The sequence below is a fragment of the Pelobates fuscus genome, chromosome 5 (assembly GCF_036172605.1).
Source record: "Pelobates fuscus isolate aPelFus1 chromosome 5, aPelFus1.pri, whole genome shotgun sequence".
Classification (NCBI taxonomy): domain Eukaryota; kingdom Metazoa; phylum Chordata; class Amphibia; order Anura; family Pelobatidae; genus Pelobates; species Pelobates fuscus.
In genome coordinates this window covers 314,803,263-314,825,786 of record NC_086321.1, presented here as the reverse complement: position 1 = coordinate 314,825,786, position 22,524 = coordinate 314,803,263, and positions in this window count along the sequence as shown.

The following is a 22,524-nucleotide window of genomic DNA, read 5'->3' as shown; positions in this document are numbered from 1 at the left end:
GCATGGCCCAATAGAGGGCAGTATAAGCGGGGCCGTGACCCAGTAATGTAGAGGGGGGGTCACCCCCTGTAATGAAAGGGCTGCAAGGGATGCTGTCAGCCCACCTGAGGGGTTTAAGTGTGTTTATGGCAAGTTAGATAGGTGTAGGTATTTATCACAATGAGCAATACATTTAGCTTTGTGTAAATCACTTACTTAGTTACATAGCTGAAAAGAGACTTGAGTCCATCAAGTTCAGCCTTCCTTACATATGTTGTTGCTGTTGATCCAAAAGAAGGCAAAAAACCTAGTCTAAAGCGCTTCCAATTTTGCCACAGCTTACTTACTTACCTAGGTTACTTCCTAGTTCCCTGAACTCATTCTTTAGGACCTTCCATTTTCCTCTGACTTTGTCATTGGTACCAATATGAACCATGACAGCTGGGTCATCTCCAGCCCCTCCCAATAATCCCTCCACTCTGTCGGCAACATGCCGGACCGGAGCACCCGGGAGACAGCAAACTGTCCGGTTGAGTTGATCAGAGTTACATAGTTACATAGTTACATAGTTAGATAGCTGAAAAGAGACTTGCGTCCATCAAGTTCAGCCTTCCTCACACCTGTTTTTTGCTGTTGATCCAAAAGAAAAAAAAAAAAAAAAAAAACCCAGTTTGAAGCACAATTTTGCAACAAGCTAGGACAAAAAAAAATCCTTCTTGACCCCAGAATGGCAGTCAGATTTATCCTTGAATCAAGCAGTTATTACCCTACATTGAAAGATTATATCCTTGAATATTCTGTCTTTGCAAGTATGCATCTAGTAGCTGTTTGAACATCTGTATGGACTCTGATAAAACCACTTCTTCAGGCAGAGAATTCCACATCCTGATTGTTCTTACAGTTAAAAAACCTTTCCTTTGCCTTAGACGAAATCTTCTTTCTTCCAGTCTAAACGCATGGCCTCGTGTCCTATGTAAAGTCCGGTTTGTGAATAGATTTCCACACAATGGTTTGTATTGGCCCCGAATATATTTGTATAATGTTATCATATCCCCTCTCAGGCGACGTTTTTCTAAACTAAATAGGTTTAAATTTGTTAACCTTTCTTCATAGCTGATATGTTCCATTCCTTTTATTAATTTTGTAGCCCGCCTCTGCACTTTTTCTAGTGCCATGATATCCTTCTTTAGAACAGGTGCCCAAAATTGCACAGCATATTCAATATGTGGTCTTACCAGTGATTTATAGAGAGGCAAAATTATATTCTCGTCCCGAGAATGAATGCCCTTTTTCATGCATGACAATACCTTACTGGCCTTGGCCACTGCTGATTGACATTGCACATTGTTGCATAGTTTGTTGTCTATAACAATTCCCAAGTCCTTTTCGTGTGTTGTTATCCCTAATTCACTTCCATTAAGGGTATACGTTGCTTTTGTATTCTTTACGCCGAAGTGCATAACTTTGCATTTTTCAACATTAAATTTCATCTGCCATTTGAGTGCCCAGTCCTCCAGTCTATCTAAATCCTTCTGCAGCAAAGTAATATCTTGCTCACATTGTATTATTTTACAAAGTTTTGTGTCATCTGCAAACACTGAAACATGACTTTCAATGCTGTCTTCAAGATCATTTATAAAAATGTTAAATAGAAGGGGTCCCAGAACAGACCCCTGAGGGACACCACTTGCCACCTCTGTCCAGCTTGAAAATTTACCATTAACGACAACTCTTTGTATTCTGTTTTTAAGCCAATGTTCTACCCAAGAACAAGCATTTTCATCGAGACCGATTTCCTTGAGTTTGAACACTAATTTTTTGTGTGGAACTGTATCAAATGCCTTGGCAAAATCCAAATAGATCACATCCACTGCAACACCCTGATCTATACTTCTACTTACTTCTTCGTAGAACGCAATCAAGTTAGTTTGACATGACCTGTGCTTCATAAAACCGTGCTGATTTTTGCTGATAACCATATTCTTCTCAAGGAATTCTTGAATATTATCCCTTAATAACCTTTCAAATATTTTACCAGCCACAGAAGTTAAGCTCACAGGTCTATAATTTCCAGGCAAGGATTTTGAACCCTTTTTGAATATAGGAACCACATCTGCCTTCCTCCAATCCTCCGGAACACTTCCTGAAAGAAAAGAATCTTGAAAGATTAAAAACAGAGGTTCACTTATTTCTACACTTAGTTCCTTAAGTACACGTGGATGGATACCGTCAGGCCCTGGAGCTTTGTTTATATTAACTTTCTTTAGTTGCTGCAGCACATTGTCTTGAGTTAACCAATTACAATTATTCTGCAAGTTTTTAGTAGCAATCATTTGCACATCTATTGCCATGGGTTCTTCTTTAATATATACGGAGGAGAAATAGTTATTTAGAATTCCTGCCTTTTCTTGGTCTTCATTAACTAACACCCCCGTTTCAGTTTTAAGTGTACCTATACTTTCATTTTTGGGTTTTTTGGAATTTATGTACTTAAAAAATGCTTTGGGGTTGGTTTTGCTCTCTTTAGCTATCATTTTTTCATTTTGAAGTTTAGCAAGTTTAATTGCCTTTTTGCACGCATTATTTGCTTTCTTATATCTTTTATAAGATGCATCTGATTTGTCTGATTTAAATGCTTTAAATGCCCTTTTCTTATTTTTAATCTCTTGTTTTACTTCTCTACTAAGCCACATTGGTTTTAATTTGTTTCTTTTATACTTATTTCCCAATGGTACATACTGAGAAATGTACCTTTCTAATATTTGTTGGAAGATGATCCACTTATCCTCAGTGTTCTTTTCACTAAAGAGTTTATGCCAGTCAATATATTGTAAAGCTTCCCTTATCTTATTGAAATTGGCCTTTTTAAAATTATATGTTTTAGTATACCCCATGTGCTTTTGTTTTTTTGAGTTTATTTCAAAGGACACTATATTGTGATCACTATTTCAGATTAACCTACTCTCTTAATAATAGATTAACCTACTCTCTTAATAATAGAGTCCCCTACCACCACAACCTGTCTAGACTTCCTTACACTCTCAACCTCACCCGTACTAGAGGGGCTGTTCCCACGGCTGTTAGCAGGAACAGCTTCCTGCAGTACAGCTACTCCTGAGCTGATGCTCCCAACATCTTCACTCAAACAGGCAAATCTGTTAGGCTGCATGAGATCAAGACTAGCTAAACCTTTTCTCTTCCCTCCCCCCTGCTTCCTCGTCCCACTGTCACCCAGCTACGTGCCTGTTCCCTATCTGTCGTATCTCCTCCCTCTCTTCTACCTGTCCCCACTAAACTCTCCTCAGTGAGCAGCAGACTCCTCTCAAGATTGTCAATCTCCCTCAGTGTTACAATTTGCTTCTCCAGATCTCTAATCTGAGCTTCCAGAATTGCCACTCGCTCACACCCACCACAGAGGTATGGACCCTGGAAAGAATCATCCAGGCATGCATACATGCGGCATGATGTGCACTGAGTTAAACTCACAATCTTGCTAGCACTCATCCCCAGTTACAAAAAAACACATGTGAGCAAAAACAATATTTACCCTCTTGATTTCAACTCCTGTTTTAACTCCTACTTAAAAGAGACTACTTTAAAAAGCCTACTTTCAAGCAAACTCCAGTGAGCAAGCTCTGTGAGTCAGTAGTGGGTTTATATTGGCAATACAAATCCCACACAGGTGGAAATTAAGGGGCACTCCGCCTATTTAGCTCAGCAGCAGCAGCACCCACAAGTAGGGGAATAGAAACAACAAGAGAGGAAAAAAAGGCCCGAGATTTTGCAATTGGGTACAGACCTTGTATAGAGGCCCCTCTGCTAATGTCCGTGTTAATGGTCAACTTTCCAACTCTTTTATTATTAGTAACGGCACCCGTCAGGGCTGCCCATTGTCCCCTCTTCTTTTTGTTTTAGCATTTGAACCTTTTTTAGAAGCCATACGAAAGAACATATACATTAACCCCTTAAGGACCGGGCTGTTTTTGCGATGTTGTACATTTGCGACCAGGCATCTTTTTACACTTTTGTGGTGTTTGTGTTTAGCTGTAATTTTCCGCTCTCTCATTTACTGTTCCCATACAAATTATATATTGTTTTTTTCAGGACAAAAGGGGCTTTCTTTACATACCATTATTTATATAATCTCATGTAATTTAATTTTTAAAAAATGAAAAAATATGATGAAAAATTGAAAAAAATACATGTTTTTTGACTTTTATGTGAAAAATATTTTACTCATCTACAAAAGCGAATGAAAAAACTGCTAAATAGATTCAAAATGTTGTCCTGAGTTTAAAAATACCCAGTGTTTACATGCTTTTTGCTATTTTTTTGCATGTTATAGGGCTATAAGTACAAGTAGGATATTGCGGTTTCAAAACATACATTTTTAAAATGTATCAATAGTGACATTGTAACACTATTATCTGTCAATGTAAAAATATTTGACCCTGTAACTTTCAAAAATGCTATAAAACCTGTACATGGGGGGTACTGTTATACTCAGGAGACTTTGCTGAACACAAATATTAGTGTTTCAAAACTGGAAATGTATCACAACAATTATATCATCAGTAAAAGTGCTGTTTGTGTGTGAAAAATACAAAAAAAGTCACTTTCACTGACAATATCATCGCTGTGATATGTTTTACTGTTTTGAATCACTAATATTTGTGTTCAGCGAAGTCTCACGAGTAAAACAGTACCCCCCATGTACAGGTTTTATAGCAAATTAAATTCTCTGGACTTTCGGCCTGGGTTGGCAGGCAGGTCCCTTAAATTGCAATCAATAAAATAACTTAATTATGTAAAAATATTACATAAATACGCACGTAGAATTTAAATATATATGCATATTTATATATTTGAAGTCTACGTGTATATTTATATAATTATTTATGTAATTTTGTATATGGACATATGAATAGTTCGTATTCTTTTTATTTATTTATATATACAGATATATATACAATTTCATTCTAAGTGTATTTTGATATTTTGTATATATATATAATTTTTTAAAAAATTTTTAAAAAATTGTATTATTATTTTTACATGTTTAATTTAATTTAAATTACTTATTATTTGTATTTTATAATAATATATATATATATATATATATATATACAATATATATATAGTTATTATATATATATTATTTCCTGGCTAATCATGGCAGCATATACACATGGGTTAGCTCCTCCCCTTACAGCCAATAGGACAGGATTAAACAAATTCTTATATAAAAGGAGGATCCAGAGAAGAGACCCTCAGTCTTTTTCCTGTCCTTACAGCCTTTAGGAAGGGAGCTTTTTAAGCTCCCTCTATTATTTTCTCTTTACAGTGTGTTATTAAGTACATGCAAGGGGAAATTGATTCCCACTATCTCCTTCCTATTCCTCCTTCTTTTACCTGGGTTCTATGAGTACCTGTTCACTCCTGGGCTGGCTCCCTTAGGAGTCATCCTGTTCACAGCTGGGGTCCCTGGCTTGCTGTCCTCAGTTCTCCCAGGTCAGGAGCTCAGCAAGTTCGTTTGGCGCCAGAATGCAGTATGGGTAAGGTCGCGAGGTCGCGGCGGCCATCTTTACTGTGGGCAAAACTCGAAAATCACAGGTAAATGGCAGAAAGACGCCAGAATCAGGTTAGTAATTAAGCAGACACTATTTAAAAGTTGCTGGTACTCAAAGGAGGTTGTTGTGGATTCAGTTATTGTACAACTTGTATTGGATTACCTAAAAGAAAGTCTAAGACTCTCGGATCCTTTCTGTTCTTTGCCACAGGTTTGTGTATTTCTGTTAAACATTTATCCCTTTATTGTGATAGTTTGCTTTGTATATTCTAAGAGAATTATTTTAAATTATTTATTGTAGTTAGCCCATTATGAGCTCTACTAGTAGGAACCCTTTACCCTGTTCAGGAGATTCCAGGTGAGTAGGATTCCATATATTTTATATATATTACTAACAGTTCCTTATATTACTTCTAGTAATGGAGAACAGTCTATCTCATCTCCCCCACGAAAGAGGAGACAGAAGTCAGACCCCTGTGCAGGATGTGATGGGAAGGCATTGGAAGGCAAACAGCTGTGCTTAAACTGTTTGCAGAAAGTGACCGCTCCAGCAACCTTGACACCCACTCAGTCACCAGATATCCTGACTTGGATCAGACAGGAGGTGGCTCAGGGCATCTCAGAGGCCATGGAGGCAAGTAAGCGGTCCGTGAAAAGACCAAGACAGAGACTGGTATCCTCAGAATCATCTGGCTCAGAATACCAGGATTCGCTGGAAGAATTTCAGGTTCTCGATCAGACCTACTCTAGTGAGAATGAAGAAGAGCTCTTGTCGGAATATCTAGACGCCAAGACAGTGGATAAGCTCATCCTGAAGGTAAGAAAGACCCTTGAATTACCAGAGGATCTTCCTAAACCTGAAGTTTCTGATAAGCATTTTGCGGATCTTAGGAAGTAGAAGCCTTCCTTCCCTCTTCACAAAGCCATTAAAGAGGTAGTTACCGCAGAATGGGAGAAACCTGATAAAAAGGTTCCATTTCAGGGCAGGCTATCCAGGCTTTATCCTTTGGAAGAAAAGACTTCAAAGAAATGGACAACACCTCCAAAAGTTGATGCTACCATATCAAGGGTAGCTAGGAAAACTAGTCTACCACTGGATAGTTCAGCCTCCTTGCGGTAGCCGATGGATAAGAAATTGGATTCTGATCTTTCCAAGATATATTCGGCAGGAGGTACTGGATGCCATCCAGCTGTTTGTCTTACAGCGGTATCCAGAGCCATGAAAAGTTGGATGAAGGACCTAGATACAGATGTGGAAAGAGGAATTAAGAGAACAGTCCTCAGAGAGTCTATCCATGACCTTCGGATGGCCACGGAATTTGTCGCTCAAGCTGCTCTGGATATTACCAGGATCTTCTCCCGCACCATGGCCCTCTCCGTTGCAGCTAGGAGAGCTTTATGGTTGCGTTATTGGGGTGCAGATTCCTTTTCTAAGTTTTCCAATTTATGTTCCATACCTTTTGAAGGCGAGCTTCTATTTGGGAAGACCCTGGAGGAATCCATTAAAAAAGCAGCTGAAGGGCGTAAGGTCTTTTTACCCCAAGAAAAAAAGAGCCAGGAAACCAGGCTCCTCTTGGTCCGATAAGCGACCCCCGAGGGATCAATACTTTCGGGATGCTCGTAGTTACCGACCAGGTAGAGAGTTCAACAGGAGTAGTAATTGGCGTGGGGGCCAATCATATGCTGCCCGTTCTTCCCGAGGTAGAAACCCTTCCTTTCGGGGAGGCAGGAACTTCTGACTATCCGTCAGAGGTCGGTGCTCGTCTTTCCAATTTCTGGAAGGTTTGGGCACAGGACATACAAGATGCCTGGGTCACAGCTATAATTCAAAGAGGTTACAGATTGGAATTCCTCGGAAGACCCAGGGGCGACTTCTTCATTCCCACAGACCTGCCAAGGACGAAGGCAGAAGCAGAGCATTGAGAGATTATATTCAAAACCTCAGGTCCCAAAGGGTCATCGTTCCAGTGCCAGAACAGGAACGATTTCAGGTAGATAGTATATGTATAGTCAGGTGAAAAAGAAATCAAAATGGCTATAAAATGTTTTATGCAAAGTATTTTCTTTATTGTAAAGTAATAAAATTAATTTAATTTAATTAATTAATTTTATTACTTTACAATAAAGAAAATACTTTGGCATAAAACATTTTATAGCCATTTTGATTTCTTTTTCACCTGACTATACATATACTATCTACCTGACGAGAAGCCTAAAGAATCCTTAGGTGGGGATGATACCACCCAAGCGCCTACATTGAGCAGTACAAGCCTGCTCTATATACTGTGAGTAGTATATTTATTCTCTTTTTATACCTTTTAATTACTATACAGAGAGCACTATATACTTTATTTTATCTCCCTGGGTCGAATAATACCAACTTGGACGTTGAATCTGAGCCAGATACTCGCCAATCAATATTACTCCGCATATCCTTGAGTGGGGATTATTCCACTTCACGTGCGTTATATCAGAGCTAGGTTCTAGCTCTGAAAAGTGTGAGTAAGACTAATTTTATTTTTATTTTATTTACCATTTTATTCATCTATATACTGTGCCATTGGAGTTCCTCTTGTTTTTTTCTCCACATATTACTTCACTGGATTTCAAGGACACCTTTGTGAAGACACACCCCATTTTACGCCTCAGGATCCCTGTTCTTATACATGGCATCTACCATTATGGACTTATGATAAGTGTTTTGGACTATTGCCAATTATCCATTTATATTTCATTTAATATTTAATATTAAATTGTATTATTTTATATTATTTATTATATACACTCTTATATGTTTTACTGTATATTTTAGGCGCAACCTTTTTTTGTTCTATTTTGCATCACTAGTAATATATATATTTATATTTATCGGCATTAATAAATTATTTTTTTGCATTCATTGTGTCTCTTGTTTCCCTCCCTATGAGCCCTTATGGTTCTAATTCTTCTGTAAGTGCTTGTTACTGACTGAGGGTCTCTTCTCTGGATCCTCCTTTTATATAAGAATTTGTTTAATCCTGTCCTATTGGCTGTAAGGGGAGGAGCTAACCCATGTGTATATGCTGCCATGAATAATAGCCAGGAAAAGAAAATTACGGTAAGTATGAATAAATTTTCCACTATATACGTGGGTAATTTAATTATAAGTGTATTTTTATATTAATATATGTACATATTAATATAAAAATACACTTAGCATGACATTATATATATGATATATAGACATATATTATATAGGTATAATATATGTCTATATATCATATATATATACACACATATATAATAATAATTTTTTTTATTAACTTTAACTTAATTTTTTTTTATGATTTTACACATGCAGGGAGACTGCCTGTCAGCACAGACAGTCCCCCTGCAGGCAGACACATGGACACCTATTGTGACCATGTGGTCGCCCGGTTGAGCGATCACATGGCCACAGGGGTCCAAATTCGCCATGGGCAGACTGTCTGGGCTGCAGGCAGTCTCCCCACAACGGGAGCACCGCCGATCGCCGCCGGGGGAATGACGGCGATCGGGTAAGTACATTGGACCGTTAGGACGGTTCAGGACCGTCACCGGTAGTGATGTCGCGAACCCGAAATTTTCAGTTCGCGAACGGCGAATGCATACGTCCTCAAATGTTCGCGAACCTGGCGAACCGCCATTGACTTCAATGGGCAGGCAAATTTTAAAACCAACAGGGACTCTTTCTGGCCACAAAAGTGATGGAAAAGTTGTTTCAAGGGGACTAACACCTGGACTGTGGCATGCCGGAGGGGGATCCATGGCAAAACTCCCATGGAAAATTACACGGTTGATGCAGAGTCTGCTTTTAATCCATAAAGGGCAGAAATCACCTAACATTCCTAAATCACAATGGATATGGATTGACACCTGACATATGACATATTGACACCTTGACATATGGATTGACAACTTGACAAATGGATTGACACCTGTCCTCAGAGCCCCTGATGCACACGGACACAGAGCAGAATAGGGACTGTTCCCCCTACATATGGTCACTTGGCAGGTATGGATTGACACCTGTCCTCAGGGACCATGATACACACTGACACAGAGCAGAATAGGGACTGTTCCCCCTACATAGGGTCACTTGGCAGATATGGATTGACACCTGTCCTAAGGATCCCTGATACACACTGACACAGAGCAGAATAGAGACTGTTACCCCTACATAGGGTCACTTGGCAGATATGGATTGACACCTGTCCTCAAAGCCCCTGATACACACTGACAGAGAGCAGAGTAGAGACTGTTCCCCCTACATAGGGTCACTCGGCAGATATGGCGTGGTCGTGGGAGGAGGAGGAGGATGACTTTCACCTCTTCCCCTGTTAGAGTCCCATTGTGCTGTGACATCACCCTTATACTCTGTGTAAAGCATACCTTTTAATTTATTTTGCAAATGCTGCATCCTTTCCGACTTGTAATTCGGTAACATTTCCGCCACTGTCTGCTTATACCGGGGGTCTAGTAGCGTGGACACGCAGAACAAGTCGTTCTCCTTCAGCCTTTTTATACGAGGGTCCCTCAACAGGCACGACAGCATGAAAGACCATTTGCACAAGGTTGGATGCCGAGCTACTCATTTCCCGTTCCTCCTCCTCACACAGAGCAGAAAAGGGACTGTTCCCCCTACATAGGCTCACTTGGCAGATATGGATTGACACCTGTACTAAGGATCCCTGTATTGGGGAACATTGTCGCCCAAACTAATTTATATGCCCATCAATTCCGAGCTACAAATCCGGACTCTTTTTTGGCAAAGATACACACTGTGCCAGAATTTAAAATATTCTGGGCATTGACTATGCTGATGGGCATCATAAAGAAGCCCTCCATCCGCTCCTACTGGAGCAGTAGCCCCATCTGCTCTACCCCCATTTACTCCCAATGTATGTCGAGGAAGAGGTATGAAATGATTCTGCATTTCATGCACTTCAGCGACAACAGCCTCTGTCCCCCTAGGGAGCATCCCCAGTTTGACAGGCTGTATAAAATCCGCCCCCTGATTACCCACTTTGCTGCCAGGTTTGCAGAGGCTTATACACCTGGAAGGAATATATGCGTGGATGAATCCCTGATGAAGTATAAGGGAAGGCTGGGATTCAAGCAGTATGTTCCTTCCAAGCGCTCTAGGTATGGTGTAAAGATGTATAAGCTCTGTGATACTGGGTATACTCAGGCCTTCCGGGTGTACGAGGGAAAGGATAGCCACCTTGACCCTCCAGGTTGCCCAGAACATATGGGAACCAGTGGCAAGATTGTCTGGGACCTGATATTCCCCCTGATGAACAAAGGGTACCACTTGTATACTGACAATTTTTATACAAGTGTCCCTTTGTTCAAGCTACTGTACTGTTTTGATACAGTAGCTTGCGGCACAATTAAAAAGAACAGCACAGGTTTTCCAGGACAACTTGCACGCACCCGGCTACGATGGGGGGAGACCTCAGCTCTGCGCCAAGAGGAGCTGTTGGCAGTTAAGTACAGAGACAAGAAGGACGTCCTGTAAGCCTGTGTACTTATGCACAAAGCGTTGTACGATCAGATTACACACATGTGCCATGCACGGCACATGTGTCAACTTGCCCAACTTCAATGCCGCCAACAAATTTGTTCCGTTGTCACAAACCACTTTGCCGATCTCCAGTTGCTGCGGAGTCAGCCACTTTTCCACCTGTGCGTTCAGGGCGGACAGGAGTGCTTGTCCGGTGTGACTCTCTGCTTTCAAGCAAGTCAAACACAAGACGGCGTGACACTGCCGTATCCGGGATGTGGAATAGTACCTGGGGAGCTGGGGGGTGCCGTTGATGTGGAGCAAGATGCAGCAGCAGAAGAGGACTCAGCCGAGGAGGTTATGGAAGAGGATGGAGGAGGAGGAGTAGAGGAGGTGGCAGCAGGCCTGCCTGCAAGTCGTGGCGGTGTCACCAACTCCTCTGCAGAGCCACGCATTCCATGCTTGGCAGCCGTCAGCAGGTTTACCCAATACGCAGTGTAGGTGATATACCTGCCCTGACCATGCTTTGCAGACCAGGTATCAGTGGTCAGAACACTGTGCCCCAACACTGTGACAGACATGCCATTACTTCCTTTTGCACAATCGAGTACAGGTTGGGGATTGCCTTTTGTGAAAAGAAATTTCGGCCGGGTACCTTCCACTGCGGTGTAATAATAGCTACACATTTTTTGAAAGCCTCAGACTCTACCAGCTTGTATGGTAAAAGCTGGCGGGCTAATAGTACAGACAAGCCAGCTGTCAGACGCGGGCAAGGGGGTGACTTTCTGACATTTGCTTCTTACGCTCAAACATGTCCTTGACAGACACCTGACTGTGGGCAGATGAGCAGGCCTGACACACAGACGCTTGGAGACAACTAACTGCTATTCAATCTATAACAGTGAAAAAAAAATTTTTGTTTTTAAATGCAAGATATTGGGACACCGTTCAAACTGCTCGTTCAAGCTGCTCTGGTTCCTTGATGAGCCAGCTGCCTGTGAGTTAACATGTCCCGTGGAGAAGCACTCTGTCCTGTAAAGCCTCACCCAAAAAAATTTAAATAAATAACAGCACTTGGAGTGGTGAGTTTAGTATTGTTCTGATCAGTTTAATACCTTCCGCGTCTCCTATCAGTGGACGTGTATATGGCAGCCATTTTAGGAACCGCACACCTGGGACCCGAGCAAGGTCACCTCTTTCAACAGGCGACATGATTTCGCCCTGTAAAACTATCCTGGATATTATGTACAATTTATATGGATATGGCAGTGATTTCTGTAATGGGGAGAAGATGCTTGGTCGGTCCTCTTACTTGAAATTAGGGGCACTGCGCAGGCAAGCTAATGTGCCACCAGATAGGAGTGGTGAGATTAGTATTGTTCTGATCAGTTTAATACCTTCCGCGTCTCCTATCAGTGGACGTGTATATGGCAGCCATTTTAGGAACCGCATACCTGGGACCCGAGAAAGGTCACCTCGTTCAAGCTGCTCTGGTTCCTTGATGAGTCAGCTGCCTGTGAGTTAACATGTCCCGTGGAGAAGCACTCTGTCCTGTAAAGCCTCACCCAACATTTTTTTAATAAATAACAGCACTTGGAGTGGTGTGTTTAGTATTGTTCTGATCATTTTAATACCTTCCGCGTCTCCTATCAGTGGACGTGTATATGGCAGCCATTTTAGGAAACGCACACCTGGGAGGCATGGCATAAGGATTTGAGTACAGTCTTCTCTTAAGAACAATGGAACCAAGCCTTCATAGCCCATATAGGTAGATCCAGATGCGCATCCCACCTAGAGCTAATGCGCAAGATACAATATAGGTGGTACTTGGTACCGACTAGACTAGCGACCATATATCCCAACACCTTGGGACTTTGCTGGAGATGTTTAATAGAGTAGGGCACAATGCTCCACATCTGGTGGGCCTGCTCGGCCATCAGAGGATACTGGAAGGCAGTTGAGGGGGTGATACAAGGGGCACTGGTCACGAGAACCAACCTGAGACCAGAAAATGCCCTACTCTTCATCTCGATTGACCCATTCCCAAAAGCACATGCCGACCTAACAGATCATATTTTGATTGCTGCCAACTTATTAATAGCCAGAGGGTGGAAACAAAAACAGCCACCAGAGAGATCTAGCCTTCTCCAACAGATCTCCCTAAACCTAGCATATGAAACAAAAATCTGCCAGCGGCTACACCCCCCACACCACATAGTGGAAGCCAGGAACATATGGGAGGCGTATCTGAGGAAGGAGGAGGAGGGGTTCGTGTTAGAACAATAACATATATCACACATATATATATATATATATATATACACGAAGGATGAATAGTACCACTCCTAAGACCTAACTGCTCTGACGCAGAGAGACAACGACTCCAAACACCATGGTACAACAGCCAACATTGAGGTATACCAAGCTGAGGTTAAACAATCTACAGGGCATAACGGAACAAACACCCACATTGTACATAGTTAAATAGTTAGATAAGGGAATAGACCCGGTGACCGCACACAGCGTGCTAACTAAGAAGGAGACAAAGGGAGATGAGGGGCTTCCGACGTCTATTTCCCCCGTTCTTCTTCCCCTACCGTAGCCTGTCCCCAGGTTTACCCCTTCCCATACCCCGGACCAAACCCAGGTTTAGGAGAGAAAGACAACCCTGACATGGTACTAGACCAAAGGCACAAGGGCAGTGGAAAAACTCCCACGAGAATGAATAACCAGTTTGCTCTTGAATGTATAAGATGTGAATAAGATCGATGTACCTTAACCGCTTACCCTCCCTTTTTTCCTTTCTGTATCCCGAACAAGTTCTCTGATAAAATAAAAATGGTCAGATTCAAGTTCTTGTGCCCCACAGTTCAAATTAACATTCAAATGACAATTCATGACAGATCACACAAGTGAATAGCCCTGCCAATGTCGTCTCAGATTTTTTTTGTTATCTAAGAAGAAATAGAAATGCAAGAGCAGAATAGAGACTGTTCCCCGTCCTCAGCCTCCATGTTACACACTGACACAGAGCGGAATAGGGACTGTTCCACCTACATAGGGTCACTATGTGCCTTTTTTTTGGTTTGGTTTTTGAAGCCACAGTGCTGCACCAGTGGGCCTAAAAATTAGGCATGTACACATGCCTGAAAAATTTGGTATTGTTGCAGCCGCTGCTGTAGCAGCGGCCAGAAAAATTTATGTTTGTTTCACAGGCAGAAAGTACCCTAAAACATGGCGGCTTGAACCCTAGTTGGTGGCATATAAGTCACGCAAGTCAACCGGCATTCAGAGCTAAAATACAGCAGCATGTGGACCATTTTTAGCCTAAGGCAGCTCATCTCATCAGGCCTTTTTAAATCTAATGTATCGACCAGTGTCAGTCCCTTCGGGATCCATCCCTCATTCATCTTAATAATCTAGACTTTTTTGACCTAGGCGACTTCTCTTCTCAGTGACAATACCTCCTGCTGCACTGAAGGTCCTTTCTGACAGGACACTTGAAGCGGGGCAGGCCAGACGTTCTATCGCAAATTGGGATAGCTCAGGCCACAGGTCAAGCCTGCACACCCAGTAGTCAAGGGGTTAATCGCTCCTCAGAGTGTCGATATCTGCAGTTAAGGCGAGGTATTCTGCTACCTGTCGGTCGAGTCGCTCTCTGAGGGTGGATCCCAAAGGGCTGTGGCGATGCGTAGGACTTAAAAAGGTCCGCATGTCCTCCATCAACAACACGTCTTTAAAGCGTCCTCACCTTGCCGGCGTGGTCGTGGGAGGAGGAGGATGACTTCCACCTCTCCCCCTGTTAGATTCCCGTTGTGCTGTGACATCACCCTTGTACGCTGTGTAAAGCATACTTTTTAATTTATTTTGCAAATGCTGCATCCTTTCCGACTTGTTGTAATTCGGTAACATTTCCGCCACTTTCTGCTTATACTGGGGGTCTAGTAGCGTGGACACCCAGTACAGGTTGTTCTCCTTCAGCCTTTTTATACGAGGGTCCCTCAACAGGCAGGGCAGCATGAAAGACCCCATTTGCACAAGGTTGGATGACGAGCTACTCATTTCCCGTTCCTCCTCCTCACTGATGTCATTGAAGGTATGTTCTTCCCCCCAGCCACGTACAACACCACGGGTACCAGATAGGTGACAACGAGCACCCTGGGATGCCTGTTGTGTTTGGTCTTGCTCCTCCTCCTCCTCAAAGCCACATTCCTCCTCTGACTCCTCTTCCTCACAATCCTCTTCCAGCGTTGCCGCAGGTCCAGCAAGCGATGCTGATAAGGCTGTTTCTGGTGGTGACCACAACTCTTCCTCTTCCTCTTCACGCTCATCTACAGCCTGATCCAGCACTCTTCGCAGGGCACGCTCCAGGAAGAAAACAAATGGTATGATGTCGCTGATGGTGCCTTCGGTGTGACTGACTAGGTTTGTCACCTCCTCAAAAGGACGCATGAGCCTACAGGCATTGCGCATGAGCGTCCAGTAATGTGGCAAAAAAATTCCCAGCTCCCCAGAGGCTGTCCTAGCACCCCGGTCATACAAATATTCATTAACAGCTTTTTCTTGTTGGAGCAGGCGGTCGAACATTATTATTATTATTATTATTATTATTGCCATTTATATAGCGCCAACAGATTCCGTAGCGCTTTACAATATTTTGAGAAGGGGGGATGTAACAATAAATAAGACAATTACAAGAAAACTTACAGGAATAATAGGTTGAAGAGGACCCTGCTCAAATGAGCTTACAGTCTATAGGAGGTGGGGTATTAGAAACATTAGGATAGGAAATATCAAGTAGGAGTGAAGCAGAGCTGGAGGAGAGAGCAAAGCACTATCCCATAGGAGAGCAAGAGACAGGTATGTAAGGGAGAGATTACTCTGGGAGGCCATACGCTTTCCTGAAGAGATGGGATTTAAGGCCCTTCTTAAATGATTGAAGACTAGGGGAGAGTCTGATGGCAGTAGGCAAGTTATTCCATAGGAGAGGAGCCACCCGTGAGAGGTCCTGCAAGCGTGAGTTGGCCGTACGGGTGCGAGCAGCGGTCAGGAGGTGGTCGCGGGCAGAGCGGAGGGTACGAGGTGGGGCATACCTCTGGATCAGTGAAGAGATATAAGAGGGGCTGGAATTGTTCAGTGCTTTAAATGTATGGGTTAGCACTTTGAATTGACTCCTATAGGATGCAGGGAGCCAATGTAAGGACTGGCAGAGGGGCGAGGTGTGAGAGGACCGACTGGATAGGAAAATCAGTCTAGCTGCAGCATTCATTGCAGACTGTAGCGGGGCAGTACGGCTTTTGGGGAGACCAATCACTAGAGGGTTACAGTAATCCATGCGGGAAATTACTAGAGCATGGACAAGCTCCTTGGTAGCATCTTGCGTAAGAAAGGGGCGGATGCGGGCTATGTTTTTGAATTGGAACCTACAGGACTTGGCAACAAACTGGATGTGAGACTCAAAGGTGAGACCAGAGTCAAGTATGACGCCAAGACAGCGCGCTTGTAGGGATGGACTCATGTGGATATCACTGACTTGAAGGGAGAGTGAGAGAGGAGGATCAGTATTAGGAGGAGGAAAGACAAGGAGTTCAGTTTTAGAGAGGTTATGTTTGAGAAAGCGTGACGACATCCAGTCAGAGATGGAAGAGAGGCAAGCAGTGACACGTTGCAGGACGGCCGGGGAGAGGTCCGGTGAGGAGAGGTATATCTGAGTGTCATCAGCGTACAGGTGGTAGTTGAATCCAAAAGAGGCAATACGTTTTCCAAGAGAGGCAGTATAAAGAGAAAATAGAAGGGCCTTGGGGAACTCCAACCGAGACAGGGCGAGGGGAGGAGGTACCCTTGGAAAAGGAGACACTAAATGAGCATTGGGAGAGATAGGAGGAAAACCAAGAGAGGACAGAGTCACAGAGACCGAGTGATTGAAGAGTTTGAAGGAGGAGAGCATGATCAACTGTGTCAAAGGCAGCAGAGAGGTCAAGGAGAATTAATATGGAGTAGTGACCTTTGGATTTAGCGGAGATTAGGTCATTAGTCACTTTGATAAGAACGGTCTCAGTAGAGTGGAGAGGGCGGAAGCCAGACTGAAGAGGGTCAAGGAGAGAGTTGGAATTAAGGAGTGTTGAATTCCAACGTGTAGGGCTGTCGCAAATCAAGCGCCTCACTGGCATGTTGTTTCGCCGCTGGATATCGGCAAAGTGAGCCATGGCCGTGTAGGAACGCCTGAAATGGCCACACACCTTCCTGGCCTGCTTCAGGACGTCCTGTAAGCCTGTGTACTTATGCACAAAGCGTTGTACGATCAGATTACACACATGTGCCATGCACGGCACATGTGTCAATTTGCCCAACTTCAATGCCGCTAACAAATTTGTTCCGTTGTCACAAACCACTTTGCCGATATCCAGTTGCTGCGGAGTCAGCCACTTTTCCACCTGTGCGTTCAGGGCGGACAGGAGTGCTTGTCCGGTGTGACTCTCTGCTTTCAAGCAAGTCAAACCTAGGTCGGCGTGACACTGCCGTATCCGGGATGTGGAATAGTACCTGGGGAGCTGGGGGGGTGCCGTTGATGTGGAGCAAGACGCAGCAGCAGAAGAGGACTCAGCCGAGGAGGTTATGGAAGAGGATGGTGTAGGAGGAGTAGAGGAGGTGGCAGCAGGACTGCCTGCAAGTCGTGGCGGTGTCACCAACTCCTCTGCAATGCCACGCATTCCATGCTTGTCAGCCGTTAGCAGGTTTACCCAATGCGCAGTGTAGGTGATATACCTGCCCTGACCATGCATCAGTGGTCAGATGGACCCTTGCCCCAACACTGTGTGCCAGACATGCCATTACTTCCTTTTGCACAATTGAGTACAGGTTGGGGATTGCCTTTTGTGAAAAGAAATTTCGGCCGGGTACCTTCCACTGCGGTGTCCCAATAGCTAAAAAATGTTTGAATGCCTCAGACTCCACCAGCTTGTATGGTAAAAGCTGGCAGGCTAATAGTTCGGACAAGCCAGCTGTCAGACGCTGGGCAAGGGGGTGACTTTGTGACATTGGCTTCTTACGATCAAACATGCCCTTGACAGACACATGACTGTGGGCAGATGAGCGGGAACTGCTCAAGGCGGGAGACGGAGTGGCGGATGGTTGAGAGAGGGCAAGGAGGACAGCAGTGGTTGACGTGGCTGAAGATGCTGGACCAGGAGGAGGATGGCGGCTTAGAGTAGGCGTGCTGCTTGTACTCATGTGTTGATCCCATAGGCGTTTGTGATGTGAGATCATGTGCCTACGCAAAGCAGTTGTACCTAGGTGGGTGTTGGACCTCCCACGACTCAGTTTCCTTTGGCACTGGTTGCAAATGGCATCGCTGTTGTCAGAGGCAGACACACAAAAAAAATGCCACACTGCTGAGCTCTGCAATGACGTCATTCTGGTGGTGGACACAGCATGCGTTGATTGGCGTGCTGTCGGGCTGACCCCGGGTGCCGATGCATGCTGTGTGACTGTGCCACTTGCTCCTTGCGACGACCTCCCCCTGCTTCCAACTCGTCTCCTCCTCCTCTCTGTCTCCCCATCTGAACTTTCGCCCTGTTCTTTTTCTTGCCGAGCGGGCACCCACGTGACATCCATGGACGCATCGTCATCATCAACCGCTTCACTTGTATCTGACAACTCAGAAAAGGAAGCAGCAGCGGGTACAACATCATCATCATCGCACCGTACCTCCATGTGTTTAATGCTGCCTGCCTGAGACATATCCCTGTTATCTACATCCTATGGCAATAATGGTTGCGCATCACTCATTTCTTCAAACGGATGTGTGAATAACTCCTCTGCTAGTTTTGGTGGTGGCGGCAGGTGGGTGAGTGGAATCTTGAGAGGTGCCTGAAGCTAAGCTGGAGGAGGATGGTGCATCAAGGTTCCGAGCGGAGGCTGTAGAAGATTGGGTGTCCTGTGTTAGCCAGTCAACTATGTCCTCAGAACTTTTCAAGTTCAGGGTACGTGGCCTCTGAAAACTGGGCATTATTCTAGGGCAAAAGGGAATCACAGCACCACGACCACGACGGCCCCTGCGGGGTGGCCTGCCTCTGCCTCTCATTTTTTGGGGATTAGTGGTACTATGCGTGCAAGCTACTGTGAGACCAGATATGAGTGGCAAACTGGCAATGTGCACTGGCACAGGTCTGCAGAGCACAGGCTGTAGGCCTGACACACCCGCTTGAAGACAAGTAACTGCTATTCAATCTATAACAGTGAAAAAAAATTTTTGGTTTTAAATGCACGCTATAGAGACACCAGATATGAGTGGCAATGTGCACTGGCACCGGTCTGCAGAGCACACACTGTAGGCCTGACAGAGCCGCTTGAAGGACACTGACTGGCTGCTATTAGCTTACACTGGAAACCTTTTTTCTTTGTAAAAGCACGCTACAGAGACAACAGATATGAGTGGCAATGTGCACTGCCACCAGTCTGCAGAGCACATGCTGAAGGAAGGCCTGACAGAGCCGCTTGAAGGACACTGACTGGCTGCTATTAGCTTACACTGGAAACCTTTTTTCTTTGTAAAAGCACTCTACAGAGACAACAGATATGAGTGGCAATGTGCACTGGAACAGTTCTGCAGAGCACACACTGTAGGCCTGACAGAGCCGCTTGAAGGACACTGACTGGCTGCTATTAGCTTACACTGGAAACCCATTTTCTTTGTAAAAGCACACTACAGAGACAACAGATATGATTGGCAATGTGCACTGGCACCGGTCTGCAGAGCACACACTGTAGGCCTGACAGAGCCGCTTGAAGGACACTGACTGGCTGCTATTAGCTTACACTGGAAACCTTTATTCTTTGTAAAAGCATGCTACAGAGGCAACAGATATGAGTGGCAATGTGCACTGGAACAGTTCTGCAGAGCACACACTGTAGGCCTGACAGAGCTGCTTGAAGGACACTGACTGGCTGCTATTAGCTTACACTGGAAACCTTTTTTCTTTGTAAAAGCACGCTACAGACACAACAGATATGAGTGGCAATGTGCACTGGAACAGTTCTGCAGAGCACACACTGTAGGCCAGACAGAGCCGCTTGAAGGACACTGACTGATTGCTATTAGCTTACACTGGAAACCTTTTTTCTTTGTAAAAGCACGCTACAGAGACAACAGATATGAGTGGCAATGTGCACTGGCACCGGTCTGCAGAGCACACACTGTAGGCCTGACAGAGCCGCTTGAAGGACACTGACTGGCTGCTATTAGCTTACACTGGAAACCCTTTTTCTTTGTAAAAGCACACTACAGAAACAACAGATATGATTGGCAATGTGCACTGGCACCGGTCTGCAGAGCACACACTGTAGGCCTGACAGAGCCGCTTGAAGGACACTGACTGGCTGCTATTAGCTTACACTGGAAACCTTTTTTATTTGTAAAAGCACGCTACAGAGACAACAGATATGAGTGGCAATGTGCACTGGCACCGGTCTGCAGAGCACACGCTGAAGGAAGGCCTGACAGAGCCGCTTGAAGGACACTGACTGGCTGCTATTAGCTTACACTGGAAACCTTTTTTCTTTGTAAAAGCACGCTACAGAGACACCAGATAACTGGCAATGTGCACTGGAACAGTTCTGCAGAGCACACACTGTAGGCCTGACAGAGCAGCTTGAAGGACACTGACTGGCTGCTATTAGCTTACACTGGAAACCTTTTTTCTTTGTAAATGCACGCTATAGAGACACCAGATATGAGTGGCAATGTGCACTGGCACCGGTCTGCAGAGCACACACTGTAGGCCTGACAGAGCCGCTTGAAGGACACTGACTGGCTGCTATTAGCTTACACTGGAAACCTTTTTTCTTTGTAAAAGCACGCTACAGAGACAACAGATATGAGTGGCAATGTGCACTGCCACCAGTCTGCAGAGCACATGCTGAAGGAAGGCCTGACAGAGCCGCTTGAAGGACACTGACTGGCTGCTATTAGCTTACACTGGAAACCTTTTTTCTTTGTAAAAGCACTCTACAGAGACAACAGATATGAGTGGCAATGTGCACTGGAACAGTTCTGCAGAGCACACACTGTAGGCCTGACAGAGCCGCTTGAAGGACACTGACTGGCTGCTATTAGCTTACACTGGAAACCCATTTTCTTTGTAAAAGCACACTACAGAGACAACAGATATGATTGGCAATGTGCACTGGCACCGGTCTGCAGAGCACACACTGTAGGCCTGACAGAGCCGCTTGAAGGACACTGACTGGCTGCTATTAGCTTACACTGGAAACCTTTATTCTTTGTAAAAGCATGCTACAGAGGCAACAGATATGAGTGGCAATGTGCACTGGAACAGTTCTGCAGAGCACACACTGTAGGCCTGACAGAGCTGCTTGAAGGACACTGACTGGCTGCTATTAGCTTACACTGGAAACCTTTTTTCTTTGTAAAAGCACGCTACAGACACAACAGATATGAGTGGCAATGTGCACTGGAACAGTTCTGCAGAGCACACACTGTAGGCCAGACAGAGCCGCTTGAAGGACACTGACTGACTGCTATTAGCTTACACTGGAAACCTTTTTTCTTTGTAAAAGCACGCTACAGAGACAACAGATATGAGTGGCAATGTGCACTGGCACCGGTCTGCAGAGCACACACTGTAGGCCTGACAGAGCCGCTTGAAGGACACTGACTGGCTGCTATTAGCTTACACTGGAAACCCTTTTTCTTTGTAAAAGCACACTACAGAAACAACAGATATGATTGGCAATGTGCACTGGCACCGGTCTGCAGAGCACACACTGTAGGCCTGACAGAGCCGCTTGAAGGACACTGACTGGCTGCTATTAGCTTACACTGGAAACCTTTTTTATTTGTAAAAGCACGCTACAGAGACAACAGATATGAGTGGCAATGTGCACTGGCACCGGTCTGCAGAGCACACGCTGAAGGAAGGCCTGACAGAGCCGCTTGAAGGACACTGACTGGCTGCTATTAGCTTACACTGGAAACCTTTTTTCTTTGTAAAAGCACGCTACAGAGACACCAGATAACTGGCAATGTGCACTGGAACAGTTCTGCAGAGCACACACTGTAGGCCTGACAGAGCAGCTTGAAGGACACTGACTGGCTGCTATTAGCTTACACTGGAAACCTTTTTTCTTTGTAAATGCACGCTATAGAGACACCAGATATGAGTGGCAATGTGCACTGGAACAGTTCTGCAGAGCACACACTGTAGGCCTGACAGAGCCGCTTGAAGGACACTGACTGGCTGCTATTAGCTTACACTGGAAACCTTTTTTCTTTGTAAAAGCACGCTACAGAGACACCAGATATGAGTGGCAACTGTCAAAGTACGCTGGCACAGGTCTGCAGAGCACACGCTGAAGGAGGCCTGACACCCATACGCTTGCAGACAACTAACTGCTCTTCTATTACAGTGAAATTTTATTTTTTTTTTTCAAA